This window comes from Vigna umbellata, chromosome 9 (genome assembly GCF_029865625.1).
Source record: "Vigna umbellata cultivar VRB3 chromosome 9, Vumbellata_1.0, whole genome shotgun sequence".
Lineage (NCBI taxonomy): Eukaryota > Viridiplantae > Streptophyta > Magnoliopsida > Fabales > Fabaceae > Vigna > Vigna umbellata.
This window is the reverse complement of record NC_142173.1, coordinates 11,043,514-11,063,617: the sequence shown is the minus strand read 5'-3', so window position 1 is coordinate 11,063,617 and position 20,104 is coordinate 11,043,514. Positions and strand designations below refer to the sequence as shown.

Genomic DNA, 20,104 nt, shown 5'->3' with positions numbered 1-20,104 from the left:
TCAATTGGTCTAGGTCGGAGTTGAATCCAATCTGACTTAACTTGCACTTGATCAAACTTGACTTGATATGAGCTTAGCCCAACTTGGTTGAATGTGATCCTAACTCAACTTAGATCTATATTAACTTGGCTTAAGCAACTTGGGCCAACTTGGCTCGACTTGTACCTAGGTCACAACTTGACCCACCTAGGTTGACTTGACTCGACCAAACCTAGACTTACTTAGCTTGGCTTAGGTTAGGATTAACTTGACATAACTTAGACTTGGTTTGACAAGGTTTTGATCATGTTAGGTCTAACTTGATCTTAATCAAAATAAGACATACATGTATGTAGTTTAACTTCACTAAAAGTAGGTTAAGCGAAACTATGATGAACGTGGATTGTTCCAACTCATCTTGGACTAACCCATTTTGACCTGGGCCTAGGTCAACTTGACTTGACTCAACTTTTTCTGGCCAACTTGACCGGCTAACGTGGACTCAACTCAACCTAGTCTTAATCAAACTATGACTAACTTAGGTCTAGTTTAACTTGGATGAATATGACTCTACCTTGACTCAAATAAACATGGACTTGTCGTGCTTTGATTTAGTGTAAGCTTGCCTCTACTCATATAAACTTGGACCTAAACTGACTTGGCTTAATTTGCACTTAGATTGACTCCATTTGGAATATGATCGACTCTATACCTAGGACAATGAACTTGATCAAGGTCGGATATACTCGGTACAACTTATCGAACCAAAGTAATCTAACTTAGATTTTGGACAACTTGACTTAACTCTAGTCAAGATTAGCTTAATCTAACCTTATGATCCTAAACTTACTAAATTAAAATATTTTATCCAAAAAGAGAAACTAACTAAATTTAAATTATTTTATTAAAAACATTTGAAAATAAATAATTTAAAAAAAAATTAATTCAAATTTAATATATTTTAATATCTTATAAATTATAAAGTTCCTTATCCAAAGACAATATTATAACTAATTATTTTAATGGGATAATATTCACTAAATACTCCTTTTGATAAAAAAAAATAAAATATTATGTAATAGAACAATCCCGCAAAACCCTGGAAAATATTATGACGAACCAATTACGTAGTTGAACCATTATATCCCACGGTTAACGAATAATCTGTGAATATTAATTATTAATTAATTTTTGTTAAGAAAATTCAACTTCCCAATTTATCTTTCCATCACACAAAATATATTTTAGAGCACATAATTGATTATGAACTAAATAAATTAGGAAAAATGTAGTGATATTATCATGGAACACTTTACATAATTCATCTATTTTTTTTATATCAATTAAAGTATAAATCAATATAGAAAATATGTTTTACATTAGTTAAGTTTATAGCAGTGGTGTCTCGTTTTTATTTTTATTTTCACAAATCTTACCCTCTCAGTTACCCCAATATACTCTCATTTCCATTAAGAAGAAGGGTACTTTAACACAAAAATTATCTTACATTAGTTTAACATTATCTTTCACTAATATCCTTTATTATCTCTTTTTCTTTAAAAATATAAAAGAATCATTTTTATTAAAACTATTTTAATGGTAAATCGGTGTCAAACAGCCTTTTTCCTTCTATCAAAATATACTCTTTTTTCATATGCAAAAATTACTTCTTATAGAATCTCCAAGTTTTATTTTATTTTTTTTAATTTATGATGTAACTTGTTTCATTTTTTATATTGTTTTCCTTCTCTTATAAACCTTTATGAAAAACTTTGTCAAGCATACTCGATTCGTATCTCTGGATGAATGTCAACACTTTTAGAAAAAGAAATTAAAATTGAAAATGAATAACCTCTTGATAAATTAAAATAATTTATATATAATTTAATTTGTAATAATTTTTAATTTTCTCAAATATTTTTTTTAAATTTATATATAAATCTAATTTAGTTTATAAAAAGTTTATATTATTCACTTTTTTTTTTTTTCATTTATAAGTGTTCATGGACAACTTTTCCCATGTCTTTTATATTGTTTTGAATGTTTACCACACCATTTGATTTCACCAACGGTTAGTTGATTTATTCTTGAAAATTCTTTCAATACTTAACTCATGGCCATAAATATAACTGTTTTTTGCAATTGTTATCGTGAGGAGCTACTTTTCTTATTTAACCATTTTTTTTGCATGTTGATTCTTTAGCGATTATGACATATGAAGCACTAAATTAACTATTACCACAATGTAAAATTATGTTATAACATAAGCATTTTAAGGTTATAGCTGTCAACACCCAATTTCGTCCGGTAAGTAAATATTTAAAAAAATAATAAAAGATAAGAGAATAATAATTAATGGTGGGTAAAAAGGGATAAAATAATAACTTTAATATCAAATTTTTGAAATGTTAGTTTAGTATGGTAATAATTCGAATTAATATTATGCTAATAATTATAAGCAATAACGAAAATAGTATATTAATATAATTTGTTGCATCAGTTGCTTTTAAAGAGGAAAATATGATTTTCTGACAATAATGATAATCAATGTTTTGAATATTATTTAACTTTGTTTTCTGGAAACCATGACATTTCTTTCTTTTTTTACTAGAGCAATTCTTTCCCTTTTTTGTTTTATTATCAATTAATTCACGATTAAGGCAAGATTTCCATATTATTGCAATGTGTGTATATAAATACACACTCCGCCATAGAGAGAGGGGATCTGGAAAAAAGGGAGAGAGAAATATTTTGAAAAATGGAGAGATAGCAAGAGTATTGAAAAATATAGAAAAAAAAAAGAAGTAAGTTCTCAGGTTGGAGGAACTCTGTCAAAAGAGATCATGAAAGGAGGAAAAAGCTAAAAAGGTATGTCATCTCTACACTATTATTTTCCTCTTTTTATTGTACTCTCTGAAGTTTTCTTAAAAATATTTTTTTTTCTTTCTACACACAAATAATGTTTTTTTTAAATCAAAATTTCTTTTATAAGTATGTGTCGGCCATGGTCGGTTTCTTTCTTTTTTTCCACATTTTTCAAATAAATAAAAAATACAAAATCTCCAAAAACCAAAAAAAGAATATCAATCTTGTTTAAACCAAATCTTTTTCAAATTCATTATTTCAAAACATCCAAATCAATCAATAATTTTTCAAACAAACTCACAAACCTTTTCTACATAAAGAACTACGTGATCCCTGATTGTCCATTATAAATGGATGTACTTAGGACCAAGGTCAATTCTTGTCGGGTTCATAAAACAAAAATCTTTTTTTGTTTTTTTTAATAATTTGTTTTATTTTATTTTTATTACTTTGTTTAGGGAAAATTAACATTTTTGCAAGACCACGTTAACTTTACATATTTAATTAAAGGTACTGCCTTTGGGCAGGCGCGATAGGGTGCTAACACCTTCCTTACGCGTAACCGATTCCCGAACCTGAAAATCTCTTTTTCGTAGACCATGTTTTATTTTTTTGGTTTTTCCATAGTTTTTCCATATAAATTATGGTGGCGACTCCAAAACCTTTTTCCCAAACTCGTTTGTATTTCGGGTTGCCGTCCCGTCGCGATCCCGGTTGCGACAATAGCCATTGCAAATGTTACCCAACATTGGTTTTAATTTAAGTTTCTATTTGTTATAGGAATTTTTTTTTTATTTTATAAATTTTATTTAATTATTAATTGTATAATCCAAAACCTAAATTATGTTGTCTACTTAAAACAAGATGATCTTTATCTAAAATAGAATCACTTGTTAAAATAGGATAAGGAATGTTAGTCAACGATAAGTATTTCGGACCTAGTTAATCTAAGTCCATCTAAATAATAATTAATTAGACTTCGGTAAATAAAACTTATTTTATGAATATACACTATTTATTAACTGTTATATTTATTATACATATTTACTTAGAGATATAATATAAGGAAATAACAGTTAAATATTATATAAGAAAAGAAATTCATAAACTCAATATCGTTTACAATTTATATAAGTTAAATTAAAAGTGTTCTATATATATATATATCTTTCTAATAATTTTCTTTACACAAATTCATTATATCTTTCGAGACATCTCAATCGTTTGTTCATATTAGAAATAATGGATTTAGAAAATCTTAATAAAGAGAACAACATCTTATGAAAAAAGACTTGAGAATATTAATATTATCTTTCGGATAAAAAATTTTTTTTGTTATGATGTTTATTTAAAATTTTATGATCTTCAATTTATATCACGTCAATATGACTTAAAATTATAATTTCAGGTATATCTTTGCAATAGAGATAACTGAACTCAATGTATGTATGCTAATTTTTTCTTCTTATTTATGTAATCCTGAGTGCAGCTAAATCATTAACCCTTTGCGTTTGGCTTCTCATATATGTGAAAGATCACATTCATGCACAAAAACTAAAGAAACGAATAAAATGTTATTGGCACAAGTGTAACGTCAAACCTTTCAAGAATAACACTCATGTTCACCATTTTTTGGGTTCACAAAATTTTCTTGTTTTTTATTTTGGTATTTGTTTCTTATTCGATGTTAGTCAGAATTGTCGGCTAATATTTTAGGAGATGATCACTTTTTTGATGTGAACTAGATTTTTTTTTATAATGTCAGATTTTATTTATATTTTAATGTTCATAGTGATTATTTTATTTTTATTATTGATACTAATGTTATTATTTGTTAATAGTTTGTTGTGATGATTGTATGAATACTTTGGATGAATATTAATGATGATTCTTGTTTCGTGTCTAGGTAAATAGTCTAATGACTCGTCTAGGGTTTGAAAATTGTCTTGAAGTCTAAGTTTTCGATTTAATAGATTGTCGAAACAGTTTGGAAGGTACCTACACAAGGCATTTCAATGCTAAAGTCAACTCAACTGACAGTTAAGAATTATCATGCAGTAAATATAGATCATCTACCTTCTTACCTCAAACTTCTATTTATAGGTTTCACGGTGAACTTTTAATTAACACTAGCCTAATAACAACTCAATTGCGAGTAATCACACTTTATCTCTAAGTTGATCAATATTAAGGTTAAAGTGTGTTGACTCATGACATACTGATTTGCTTGGTGGTCGATCGGGTTCACTTATGGTTCGTTAAATAATCTGAGATAAGGGTGACCAGTTGGTCTATGGCTGACTAGACGGTCATACGGTACACAAGCTTCCTAAGCCCAAGCCTGAGTGACGAAGGGGTTTGATGTTAGACACTTAGCTCTAGCCATCCGTGAGAGGTTTTGCTCATTAGGGAGATAATTGCTTCAACATAGGCCGCAAGGTTAGAGTAGGTGGCTAAAATCTTCCAGCCAACTATTTAAGAAACACGAAGTGTGCCAAAATCGTTTGATGTATTGGCCAACTACCCTTCGAAGTGTTTGAAAATGTTATCGTTGGGGGAAACACATAACACTTTGAATCCTGCACCTATCAGAATACACAAAGTTGGATGCTTTGAGTCGTTCAATTCAGCTTGATCCAACAACTAAGCATGATTGACAGGGGAGGATTATGCATATAAATAGGGTTAAGTCTTCCCCGTTATTTTCACATTTACTCTTCATCTCTTTGCTACAGATCGGTCATTCAATATATACAGGTAATAATGTCGATTGTTCAATTTTCTTCATTTGAGGAGTCTTTGGGGAGGCGCAGTCGGGAGTATGTTGATGGCAATCCCCTAGCTAGGTTAGACCAAAACTAGAAGGAAAACCATGGAAAAGGTCATGAATGGTGATTTGTAGAAATGATGATGGGTGAAGGTAGCTAAGTGTCTCGGTCATAGGCTGTTTTATGGTTAGGGATTATATGTTTAGTGATGCTCTAAGAGAGGTTGTGCCAACTCTTACAGGAAAGTGGCTAGAGGAGGCCACTTAGGTTGCTTTATCTTAGGGTGACCTTACAAGAGTAATATGACACAAAAATGGCAGCATAACTTTACTATAAATCAAAGGTAATTACGTGAGGGGGAGACACCTCTATTTATAGGCTAAGGTGTCTCCAAATGGGCAGAAACTTAGACCTAAAAAAGAACCTTGGCTAGCTTCGAGAGCAAGGAGAAATATTCTCCAACATGAGGGAGATAAGTATCAAAAATCCTCTCAAATGAGAGAATGACATGTGGCCACTACCTATGGAAAATACTCTTCATTCTAGAGTGACATGTGGTCATTAACTAAGAGGAAAAACTCTCCAATTGTAGGAGGACACATGTCTTGACCGTCCACCCTTCTCTTATCCATCAAGTTAGCTAAAAACGTTGACCCCTTGGTCAACTCATGGCTTGGACGTCCCACATTGGTCAACATTGGGCCTTGGTCCTTTGTTGACTTACGTGGTCAAAAACCTATTCTACTTGGCCCAAAATATAAGACCCAAACTAAATCCTACACTACTAGGCCCATATAAAGCCAATTAAATCTTAGACTATTTAGCCCAAAATACAAGGCCCAAAATATTCTTACTCTATTAGATGCTTCATAATGGCCCAAGAGAGAAGTCTAGGCCCATCTTCTACGGATGACTTCAACTCTTCTTGAATGTGCTTGGTCACGGCTAGGGGGTATGTCGTCATATGCAGATGGTGCCTCTTCATAATCAGTGTCATTGTTGGTTGCCTTTCTCGTTCTAAGATTAATAGAGCAAGACATGTATTCGGTCGGTAGTGTGGCCAATTGTAGATCCAAATAAGTCTTTAGCTCGGACAACACTGAGGTTGATGTTGAGTTGGACATCAACACAACCAACGAGGGTGACAAGTTAAACCTCCATATTGTCCCGGGCTATGAGTGGGCATCCTGAGACGTGTTAGAATACGTGACCCACTTCTATCAGGGGTAGGAGTTAATGGATTGTGTTGGGCGTGTTAAGATAAAATCGTCTATAAGACTTATATGTCTAAACGCTCTCATATGTTTTGAAGTTTAACCAAATAATATTAAATGAAATGAAAATCATAAGATGATTATAACTAGAATAGAATAAGCAGAAACATAAGTGTTAGCTCAAAATCCTTAATCTTCTAGCAATATAGGAAACCCTTAGGAAAACACTTAGGCATATATGTAACGTAGAACAACCAAAGTTAAAACATTTAGACGCAACACTAAACAACTTCCAAGTCAAAGCGTCTATGAGAGTTATGTTAAACGCGTAAGCTATGTTGTACCAAAGTGTAATAAGTTAAACTCTCAATGGACAAGGATGTTGAAGTGTCGAACAATGTTTTGGTAAAATCGTTAAGTGTTTCAGGTAAAAATCCAAAAGCATGTAGAAACTAAAACTTTCTAAATGTTCTAGCTAAAGAAAGCAAAATCTCAAAAAGCGTTTAGAAATAGACTAGCCGATACCATGAGTTAAATCCTTTACTTCGTCCAACGATGAAGTTCTTATTCAACGCTTGGTATCTTAGAGGAAAGCTTAAATGATAAACGCTATCTCAACGGTAGAAAATGTGAAAAGCACTTTGTTGTTCCAAACAAGCATTAAATGTCATTAAATGCACAATGTTCGAAAACATTCACGCATCCACCTACTATATTTGAAATATATCAAATATTCGAAGACATATATGCTACATGCACATCTACTCAAGAGATAACTTACTACACGCATGCACCTACTCTATTTGAAATATATTAGAAGTTGACATTAGAGACAGAGAAAACATTCACGGAATGTTCTTACCATCAAAAGTCATGCTAGAAAAATAGTACAACCTATTTCTATCAAAGTACTGAAAAAACAAATTTACTCTGAAAAGTTGACTTTAACCAATGACTGCTTCACACGACAAGACAAAAAAGACACAAGATTCAAGAAAAGAGCTCAGTCTAACGAATATCTTTTGAAGAGCCTTTAAATAGTAGATGATTTGAACTAAGAATCAAGAGGATAACTCACAACAAAACATCATCCTATGAAGAGAAGAAAAAATGTTTAGAGAAAAGCACAGAGAAGCTCAAGCTCAAAGAGAATATCTGCGAAGAGAAAAAGCAAAGTCAAGAAACACTCTCAAGCGTCATTGTAATATTAGCTTACGATTTATAAGTAGAGCAAAAATAAAAAAGAGAGAAATACTCATGAGTCTATAGACTGTATTGTATTGAACATATATCCTCTCTATGAGAGTAATCGTCTAACGACTTGTAAGCAATTAGTTGATTGCAATTCTAAAGAGAATTGAAACACTTGTCGTATAACTCAGGCGAGTTAATTAAGGATTACTAGGCAATGTATCGGGGGATGCCAGGATTGTATAGTGGAAACCAAGAGTGGGTGAAACTCAACTAGTCTAGGGTAATAGGAGTTATTCTCTTACTAGGGATACCAAGAGTGGTGAAGAATACTACACAACCAAAAGTGAGTCAAACTCAACTAGGTAGTGTATCAAAGGATACCAGGAGTGCCTAGGGATACTAGGAGTGGTGATAATACTCAGTTGTAATCTTGTTGAAGATTATAGTGGAACCCTATAATGTTAGAGGAGACTGAACATAGCTTAGTTGGAGTGAACCAGTATAAAAATATTTGTGCCTTTACTTCTCTCTCAGCGCTTCTCTTATAAAATCTGCAATTGCATTTATTTTCATTTTAAATATAAGAGCTTTCCATACCAAACGATTATTCATTAAAAGGAAGTCTTTACAAATGATGCAACGAATATTCTGAATAGCACTTGAAAAGAATTCATTGTTTAAAACTAATCGTAAGGTCGAGCGTCTAACAGCTTACAAGAAAAATTTTGTACTCGACTAAAGTACTATATGAGAAAGGTTGCGAAAAGTTTTTTCCATTAACACTATTCAACACCTCCTTCTAGTATTTTCCGATACTTTAAGGCAAACCTACCTTATTGAGGCTAACCGAAGCACCAAGATGTTCAGCTTGATCATTTTCACAAGGAACGAACGAGTATTTCATTGGAGAGAGAGTATTCCTATGGACTTCTTCTACATGTATGTCTGTCTCTTCTAAGATCTATTCACTCGTCTTCTTTTTTATGAATTTGAAATGGGCATAGTACAAGATTTGAACATGGCACCCACTCAACTACACCTGAACAGTTGAGCTTGGATGCATGCCTTTAGGGTGCTCTTCTCGACTCTAGACATCACTCCTACTCCTCCCACATCTTCCTCCACTACTTTCACACTTGCCCGAATGCCAAGAAGAGTTGGGTCTCCCTAATATCCAAAAAGGGGAGGTGGATATTTTCTTTGTCTGACGCTTCCTTTAAGGGATAAAAGGAAAAAAGGAAATCTCACCTTCAAGGTGAGAAGTCCTCCACTTCATAAACTTTCAAGGCCCTTAACTGGAGTTGTCTTTAGCATGGAGTTTCAACATTGTGATAAGGTATCCTTCAACCTGGCAAGGGGTGAGAAGCAACTAGTGAGGAGGATGTTTTACCGATGTTGGGAAGAGATCGTCTAGGAAGACTAGACTGTTTAACAACTCGGATTTTGAGGTTTAAAAAACAACACTCAATAAAATAATAATAACAAGATATAATGTTTAAATGATTACTTATACTAAGGGACTATACTGGATGAAACATGTGTCTATCAAATATAACAATATATTTAGTAAAGATAAATGGTTATTAATAATTGAAACTTTATGGCTTTTATGCAATTTGGAAAAGTAAGAAGGACTGAAATGCAATTTTGGGAATCAGTTGTAATAATTTATTAAATATTTTTCAAGATAATTATATCTGAAAATATCAATAGAAATATCTACCAAATATTTAAAAACTAACTAAATCTATTAAATATTTGAGAGATATTACAATATCAGATAAAAGATTTTATCAACACATCTCCCGAATATTTTTATAATTATCTAAAATCTGTTAATTATTTGAAGATATTGCAGTACAAGATAAAAGATTTTATCAACGAATATTCAGAATTGAAGTCCAATCAATTCTTATATAATGAGACTCAGGGAAGCAAAAGAGACCCATCACTCATTCACTCGAACTCCTCCACTAGGAAGCAATCATCCATTACCTCTTACTTTTATTTTATCATGTATTCCACTCCATTCGTGGAGGGCTAAACTTATAAGATTATTCACTATAATTTCATTATGGATTTTGAGGTTAAGTTGAATTAAATATCTTTGTTTCTTTTCATTATTGATTTGGGTTATCCTTCTTCTATGTCTTTCATCTCATAATCACGTCAAAAGTAATGGTTTTTACATCATAAAGTGTTTTAATTTACATTCATATTTATCATGAGTTCAAGGGTTTCTAGGTTTGATTAAGAAAGTACTTTGATTGAATTTAGTAACTTTCATATGATTGAATGAGTTTTTGCTATCAATTGATAATGTACTTTGATTAGTTGTAAGAACTTTAACAGTAATTAATTGAAACTTTACTTTGATTAATTAACTTTTAATTTGGTAATTAGATTTAAGAATAGTCATGATTAAACACAATAGGATTTAATTGAGATTTTACTTTGCTTGAATTTATTGTGAATAATCTAGAAACGTCTTACTTTTGATTGAGAATCTACTTTGATTAATTGTAATATCGCCCTCAAATTAATTTGAAACTCGAACAATAATTAATTGAATAATAATCTCTAGAAAATCGATAATGAATCTATCTTGGAAAAACATCGCCTATTTCATAATAATTGTCTTAAAGTCTCTTATTTGTTCTTCAATTAAACTCAAACATTCTTCAATATTAATTTCATTAGGATATATTTTCACTTTTATTTTTAAACATTGCATTGTATTTTACTAACTTTTCAAAGTCTCCATAAGAGTCAAGTATTGAAAACCAATTCTGTATTCGTTGGAAAACGACTCAAGGTTACTTTAACCCTATCTAGTTTGTTAACTACTAACTTGGCAATACTGAAGTTTCTTTTTAAAGTAGTATTAATTTGATAGGTTCAACGACAACATATTAACCATCACCAAGGTTGTTAAACGTCTTTTGGCAAAAAGTTTTCCACAACACTATTCAACACCCCCTCCCCTGGTCTTTAGTGAACTAAATTTGTTTCTCAAGGATATAATCTTTTAAGCTTTAATTCATTCAATCCAAAGTAAAAAATTTGTTGCAGAAAGTGTCAGAGCGGTGCAACAAAATGTTTAACTTGAACAATAAACCAAGAAGGGGGTGAATTGGTTTCTTATCACAAAGTGTGTCTTTAATAATTTTCTCTTAATTTTAATTTCCTTAGCAGATAATTAAAATAATAAATAGTAAGGAAGAGAGAAAATTGCACAGACAATTTTATACTAGCTAATTCAGATCACGAGGATCTTACGTCCAGTTGCTAATCCCAAACGGAGATTAATGTTCCAATATCACAAAACCAATAAACTATTACAATCACATAGAAAGACAAGTTTAAGGGTTTAGAAAACACCTCTCTTGTTGCTACAAGAGATGAAACTCACTTCCTCTCAAGGTCCCAAGGGGTGAACACCTCCTTCGAATGTTTCACGAAAAATGAACACTTTCTTTAAATATTTACAAAGGATGACAAGCTTCACTCAGCAACAACAACATCACTCAATCACACTCCTAGTGAAAGTTCTCACTCTATGCCAACACCAAGTTTTCAAAGCCAAAACAAGGGTTACACAAACCCTAAATCATACTTTTCATAACTAAAAAATGAACAGTTACGTTTTCGTGTTTCTCGTGTGTTAAAATGAGAATCTAAATCATCTTTATAAAGACCTCACTCAAGGACACCTCAAAAAATCCATTGTTAGTTATTTCTTGTGTGATAATTGATTATCCACTTATGGTAATCAATTATGCATTTAATGAATGCACAATGGCAAAAAACATGCCTAAAAACTCCAACACTAGTCGTGATAATCGATTATGGTAAGTCATAGTCAATTATGGATAATCGATTATCATAGGTTGGTAATCGACTATTCTAGAGACAATGAGTTTTTAGTAACCTTTAAAAACTTTGTGATAATCGATTATTTTAAGTGTTAATAGATTATTATAGAGTTTTTGTGACTCCAAAACAATTTTAAAGCATACAATACATGGAATCAACAACAAATAAATCTCTATACATAAATCTACTTATTACAAAAGCTTTAACACATAAAAACAAGTCTTCATGAAGTTTGTCTTGCAAAGTAAGCACTTGAGTAGAAGAGTCAGTGGTCCACACATCATACATCTAACCATTCATAGAGTAGATGTATAGTCCATTCAACTTGCCATAAATCAACTTTACTTTTTTGTTTATAAAACAATTTATTTCTTCATTAAGCTTATAATCTTAATTTCTCACCTCACTAAAAAGTCATCAAATCAATATGCTAACATCATCCTTAAGTCCATTAGATAATCTATTATTATATCAACTATAAACGAGAGCTTAATTAAAGCTGCAGAAAACACAAATTAGAAAGTTCGAGAAGATTTTATGTATTATCATATAATCAAAATTCAACTTATACATGGTCCATCAAACCATCTAATGAAATAATCACACTAGACAGTTTAATTAGACTTGTCTAGACAAATCTAATTAGGAAGTTATCTGAACATCTCCCAATACTTTAAAATTAATTTTAATCAATGTTTTAGTTAAAATTCAATTAATATGAAATAAACAAATTTAAGCTAAAAAAGTGAATTTAAACTCAATTATAATTCAAGCTAAAATTAAATATTTTAAATGTGATAAAAAAATGTAAGTTTAAACCCTCGGATGGTCCTCATATTTGTACGGAATCTCAAGTGAGTCCTCATATTTGAAACTGTCTCAATTGAGTCATAATATTTGTAAAATTGAGCCACTTTTGTCCTAACCGTTAAGTTGTCACATACGGCGTTAAGTGATGATGACGTGGTGTACAGATAATATGTTGATGTGCATTATTTGATTATGTGGACTTTGTTATTTAAATAAGGAGTGTTTGACATATCACAAATCAAATTGTTTACTTTAGGAAATTATGGATTTCATTTGATCTCTTCGTCTTGTCTAAGAACCTGATACTCTTCGTCTTGTCTAAGAAATTTGTGTTGGTGCAGTAAGAAGCTCTTTCTTTAAGGATTTCTTCCAAGAACGAGAAGAAAAAAGGTTGTCCCATTCTTCTTCCTAGCTAGGCGCAACAGAGGGTTTCTCTTCTTCAAAAAGAAAAGGGTTCTCCTTTTGACCAGTGTTGCCGCGCACCTCTGTGGCCGGCCGAAATCGCTGTCGGCAACATCACCCATGCTAGAAGCGCCGCTGCCACCTGCAACGGTTCTCCCTTCACGCGCTACGACTCCTGGACTGTGCCCACCTCCACGACCAAGGCTCGCCACTAAATCGCCACACTATGCCACTGCCAACACTCATTGTCACGTTGTCGCCGGTAATCCTGGTCGTCGCTAAAGGCATCACCGGTGAGGGAAAAAACGCACTCCATTATGCGAATCCTGAGCCGTCATGATCGATTCGCCTCTACTCGGAATCCACACTCGGCGTCGGCGATGTTGCCGACGATTATCTTCCTATTTGTACTGTGTTTTATTGGGTATGACTTTGGGGTTTCGGGTGGTTAGAGGTTGAACATGGTTGTGGCTAGGATGTTGAATTTGGTTTTTAGTGTTCTCTGTTATTGGGGGCAATGAATAGGTATTATCAATGGGTTTCAGGTCCTTGTCTCTTTTTCAAGTGACGATCAGTGTTTAAATGGGTGATGAAGACATTACAGAGCCAAATAGTATCTTTGAAAAGATTCGTATACACAATAAGTACAGCATTAAAATATTGAGTTGGGGTTGTCCGCAAAACCGAAAGAGATATGGGGAAGAAGATAAGTGCTCGTGAAGGAAGAACCTTTCCAGAGTTGGGGTTGTCCGCGAGACCGAAAGAGATATGGGGAAAAAGATAGGTTCTCCCCTAGAAGTCCTCTTGCACGAGATCAAAGAGCCCTCAAGCTAGGTTTTTTTTTTTGAGAATTGGGAGCAAAAGTCTGAACCTTTTGTTCAGAGTCATAGGATAGATTGAGAAAAAAACCCAACGTATTTAGAAGAGGAAAGAGAGACTACCCATATTGGGTTTTCAATTAAAGAGAGGAAAGCAATATTTGGAGTTCAATTTAGGTTTTTTGGGTTCAATTAGGATTAAATTGGTTTAATTACATTCCCCATTTTTTCATGGGGAAGTTTGGTTGCCAGCAACTTGCGACAAGATCCATGGGGAGCGAGTCTTTGTAAATTTCGATTAGAAACCAATTTCTTTGTTAGATTAGGAATAAATTTTGTCACATCAAAAACTCTTACTTTTAAAAAAAATCCACATAATCAGACACTTTTACATCAGTGTGCACCATGTCAGCACCTCTTAACGTCGTATGTAACAACTTAACAGTTAGGATAAAATTGCCTCATTTTTAATTATGACCCATTTGAGATAGTTGCAAACATGAGAACTCACTTGAGATTCTCATACAAATACGAAAAACATCCGAAGTTTAAACCAAAAATGTATTTAGTTTAATTAAAATTCGTCTAAACAATTATAATTGACATTAACAAAAACAACATCACCCATTGAGAAAAAACTTCGTACTACCATCAATCAAAATTGATTAAAAAAATCTTAATACTAATATTTTTTTAATTATTAATATTTTTTGACGTTGAAATAGCATTTTACATCTCTAATAATTGCAATACTTTATCTTAAAAGAGAAAAGTATGATTTAATAAATTTGAATTATTTAATTTAACAAATATTTAGGAAAATAAAATAATTTGAAATGAGATTAAATATACTTCATTATATTAGAAATAGTGAAGTTTTCTATTAAAGGTAATATATTTTTTGTTTAAATTTCAAAATAAATAAAGTTTAACATGTTTGTTACCCCTGATTTTTGGTTTATTTTCTACCATCTTTTGATAATTTCTCATTATAAATTTTAAAAAGTTTTGAAAATATAATTTCTATCATGTAAGATGGATCACACTTACACTTAGCATGTTAATTAACATAGATAGCATCCTAAAAAACAACGAACAAATATTATCTCTATACTTCAGACAAAAGTAAATGAAAGAAAAATAAGCTTTTAACATTTTACTTAGTTCACTCAAGACACATATATTAGCTTAAAATAAAGACTAATTATTAAATCCAAATACTTCTTGAAGATTAATCCAGCTGTGGTGTATCATAGTATTAACATTAAGCAGAAGGAATATCCCAAAACATGGCTTCTTTGATCCGTCTGAAATTGTTCTCGATGCTTATGTTCTACTTACTTGGCACCCTTAACATTTTAGCAACTGAAACAGCCTCAACTTTCAGGCACTATGATTGCACAGACAAGCCAAAGTTTAGTCCCAAAAGTAGTTACCAATTGAATCTGAATAAACTCTTATCTAAACTTACATCCAAAGTTAACACCACCAACTATTACAACACCACAGTGAGTGGAACAAACAAACAAGACACTGTCTATGGCCTCTTCACGTGCAATGGATATATGGAGAAATGTGGAGAATGTGTGAATACTTCAATCCAGACACTTAAATCAAAGTGTGTCTTCAACAAAGAGGCTATAATTTGGACCCATGAATGCATGGTTCGCTACTCAAACAGGTTTTTCTACAACACTACTGAGAAAAAGCCATCATGGTGTGTTAAGAACAGTGAGGATTATGAGGGGGAATTGGATATTTTCAACAGAATGCTGAGTTCCTTGATGGAGGATCTTCTGACTGCAGCCACTGAAGCTCAATGGTTCTGTTAAATTTGCTGTGAAGAAAATAACATTCTCTCAGGACAAGCATTTTTGGCTTTGCTCAGTGCATGCCATACCTCTCCAAGGAAAATTGCAGAAAGTGCCTTAGGGATGCCATGAATTTTCTTCAAACATGTGCAAGAGGCAAGATAGGAGGAAGAGTTATATATCCGAGCTGTATTGTTAGATATGATCATTATCTGTTTTTCCCACTTCTTAGAGGTTAGATCGTACTTTAATTATGTGTATCCTTTGTTTAACATATTTCAGAGAAATAGTTACTTATGTTGATACTAATCTCTATTGCAGGAAAAAGAAAGAATCTGGGAGTAATTGCATCAATCATATTTTTTCATGGCCTTGTTCCAGTTATTGTTTTGTTTTTTGTTTGCTATTTGTTACATAGGGAGTTAAGGAAGGATCTCAAGCACCGGAAAGGAAATTGTAATGAAGAACTGGAAACAATCTTCATTTCTATGATCATAGTTCCATTCTGTTCAAGTTTACTTAGCAGTGGAGATTCTGTTCTTCACTGAACTACTGATTATAACTGACTACATTTTTGGTTTAGGTGGAGAAGAGATTTCAGCAGAATTGAACTCTCTGCAATTTGAATTGAGTACTATTCAAGAAGCAACAAAACAAGTTTTCTGATGATAACAAGATAGGGGAAGGTGGTTTTGGAGCAGTATACAAGGTTGCTAACTATGCTTTGTGTTAAACAGTAATGGAGAATTTTGCTGCAATGATCAATTTAAGGTTTATTAATAGCATGTATATTGCAGGGTGTGTTTTCAAATGGACTTGAAATAGCAGTAAAGAGGCTGAAGAAAAATTCCAGTCAAGGAGCTACAGAATTCAAGAAAGAGGTTTTGCTAATTTCCAAACTTCAACACAGAAATCTTGTGAGACTGATAGGATTTTGCGTGCAAAGGAATGAGAAGATACTGATTTATGAGTTTGTGCACAACAAAAGCCTTGATTACTACCTATTCAGTATGATACTTTAAACCTTATCTTTGTTTTCTTTTTCAAGCATTTCTGATCATTAAAAATGGTTTTGTCTCATGTTAAATTTTACAGGCCCTCAAAATCATAGGAAATTAAGTTGGTCCGAACGTTACGAGATTATAAGAGGAATTGCACGAGGAATTCTCTATCTTCACGAGGATTCTCATCTTAACATTATACACTGTGACCTTAAACCTAGTAACATTTTGTTAGACAACAAAATGAACGCAAAAATATCAGATTTTGGATTAGCAAGGATTATTTCCATTGATCAAATGCAAGGGAATACAAGTATAATTTCTGGAACATAGTAAGCTTTGATGCTCAGAAACTTTCTTCTCAAACAACACAAAGGAATTGTTTGGTTTCTGATGATGAGTTTGTGAATTTATTACTGTTTTGCAGTGGCTACATGTCTCCTGAATATGCAATGCTTGGCCAATTTTCTATGAAATCTGATGTTTTTAGTTTTGGAGTTATAATTCTTGAAATAATCAGTGGGAAGAGAAACGTTGATGGGAATGGAAAAGATTTGGATGATCTCTTGAGCCATGTGAGTATCTTAATATTAGATTCCAAGAAAAATATGAGTAACAGGTTCTTCAACATATTTTAGTATACTTCTAAACATTGAATGAGAATCATTAGATATTATAAAAGTTATAAAAATGTTAAAAGGGGAATTTTAAACCTAATTCAATTCTACAAGATAGGGTTTGTTATCACTTTTAATCTGTAAATTGAATTTATCACTGGTCAATGTGAAATTTCTAACCTTCACTTTTGATTTGATGACTCTTATTCATGATTTTGTAATTTCTCAATAGATTTAACTAATAAGAAGAGTTTTGTGAAGATGTTAAAGAGCATTGATATCATGGAAAAAGATAAATGAGCATTTATTTAGCATCTTAATTGCAGGTTTGGAAGAAGTGGAAGAAAAACAGAGTACTTGAACTGTTGGATCCCTCATTACCACACTCCTTGTCTGAAACAGAAATCAATAAGTGTGTACAAATTGGTCTATTATGTGTGCAGGGAAACCCAGATCAGAGGCCTATCATGGCAAAAATTGCTTCGTATTTTAGCTGTGATCAAGTTGGAAAACTGCCTTTACCTCAAGAACCAGCATTTTTTATGCGTGGAAAAACAGAAACCAAGGATTTTTAATTATCTTATTCAAGTTTATTCAGCAACATTAGTTATCTGTTGCTGAAAATATTACAATTAAGGATCATTTTTTATTGTAGTTTGTTTGGGTGCCTCTATATATACTTTGTGTTTATTTTGTTAACATTTTGTAAACAAAATATACAAAACTAATTTACTTATATTAGGGCATGTTTTAACCTTCGTGTCTGCATTCACTTAAAAAAATTTCTACTTTTTCTTTCAAGTTTCCTCTAGAACATCTTAGACTTCTGTAGTAGGATTAGTGGGAGTTCCTTCGAATCTCTCTTAAAGGAAAATTCGTCAAAAATTGAGCCTCCTAACACATGCTGAGCTTTTTCTAAGATTTCCAAGTATTATACAAAAAATCATGGCCCAAGTTCACAAAAAAAGAGTTAAAGAATTAGATAATTTGGAGTTTGTAAGATTTGTTGATTTGGTTCTTCCCACATTCGGTTCATTAAAAATAGACTGAAGAGGATTTATATGTATAAGCGGGATAAATAGACTGAAGGGTTATAAAATCTGTTGTAATTTCTTTCAACATGAATTTAATGTAAATATAACAATTACAAGAAAAAAAAAATAATGAGTTAATTATTTATTGTTTATTGCAAGTAAAGATAGAAGCATGCTACGAGCAAAATATATTAAAGTAAATAAAATCAAATTTAGATTTATAGTTATAAATATATGGTATTGATGAAACAATGAAAAAGAATATTTAGTTATATTCAACATAAAAACTTTCAAAGTGCTCGAAAGGGCATAATGTTTCTTGTTGCTTTAATTTTGCACATTTAAATAGAAAGACTTCATCTAAAAATGACATGTGTTTATGCCCTTTGAGATAACATAAGAGAATATATTTGATTATTATTATTGTTGAGAGCATTTGATATGTAATGTGCTTTTTCACGAGAATAAGTAGTTGTAAAAAGATATTGTGTTTGATCAGTATATAATATGACTGTTTAGTAAGTCACTGATCGAACCGTCAACAATTAATCAAATACTCTCACAAACAACTTTTGAAATTATGCAGTTCAAAAAATAGAATTGAATGGTTAGTCGTCTAAAAGGTTAACTCTAATGTTGAGTAATTTAAATAAAGTGTGATTTGAAAATAATTAAACTATAATTAATAAAATACTTATTTCAAAATTTATAAATATAAATTTTAAGTAAAGAGATAGTTAATCAAACACTTATTTCAAAATTTATAAATATAAATTTTAAGTAAAGAGATAAGAAGGTAAATAATTATATAAACTACGTATTTAATATCTAAACTTTCATATTTATATTTATATACAATACAGACTTATAATATTTATATATATATATATATATATATATTAATTTTATTTATTAAATAACTACTTTTAATATTTTTTGGGTATTTAATATTCATCTTTTATATATAGACGATTTTTTTTTATGTTAAGTGAGAAATTTTTATTTTATATTTGAATATTTTTAATTTAAATATTATATTTAGGTAATTTAAGAATGAAATTTTAATTAATATAAAGATAAAATGAATTCCTAATTAAAATTGGATCTAAATGCAAAATATAATCAAATATGTACAATCACAAATACATACAAATTATAAAGCTTGTATATTAAATAACAAAAATACGTTATGTATATGTTCTAGCTTTAACAAAAGATTTTAGACAAATTAACTCAAACACGATTACATCCAATATATTTTTAGTATTTTTTAAATTATATTTATTTATTTACTTTGAACACAACTGAAGACAACAAAAACATGGATAAATGTATCTAGTAGTGTTCCAATTAATATTTATTTATTGACTTAAAGCATAAGTGAAGATAACAAAGGTGATAAAATTGTTATCCTCATTTATACCTATCCAAATTGTAACCATTGTCGTTCCAAATTCTCTACTTTGCCATCACCTTTTTATAGAAAGCTATAAGTAGTAGTAACCAACTTTAAGGGGTCCAAATACATGTTACAAGCTCTAAATGCAAGAAAAATGAAAGACAAAAAAAATTATTGAGCTGGATGCGAGAGAAAAGTTAGTTATACTACAAGAACGCATGACATGCTATAAGCAAGGAAAAGGTAAAGGAAAAACATGAGGTGTAAGAGAGAGAATGTATTTCTAAAAAATTATGTTCTCTAAGGTTATTATTAT

General features: G+C 31.4%; 1 pseudogene; it reads left to right on the top strand.

The window, feature by feature from the left end:
* The first annotated feature begins 15,215 nt into the window (after positions 1 to 15,215).
* LOC124837894 (cysteine-rich receptor-like protein kinase 25) lies at positions 15,216 to 18,018 on the top strand (annotated as a pseudogene).
* The last annotated feature ends 2,086 nt before the right edge of the window (positions 18,019 to 20,104 follow it).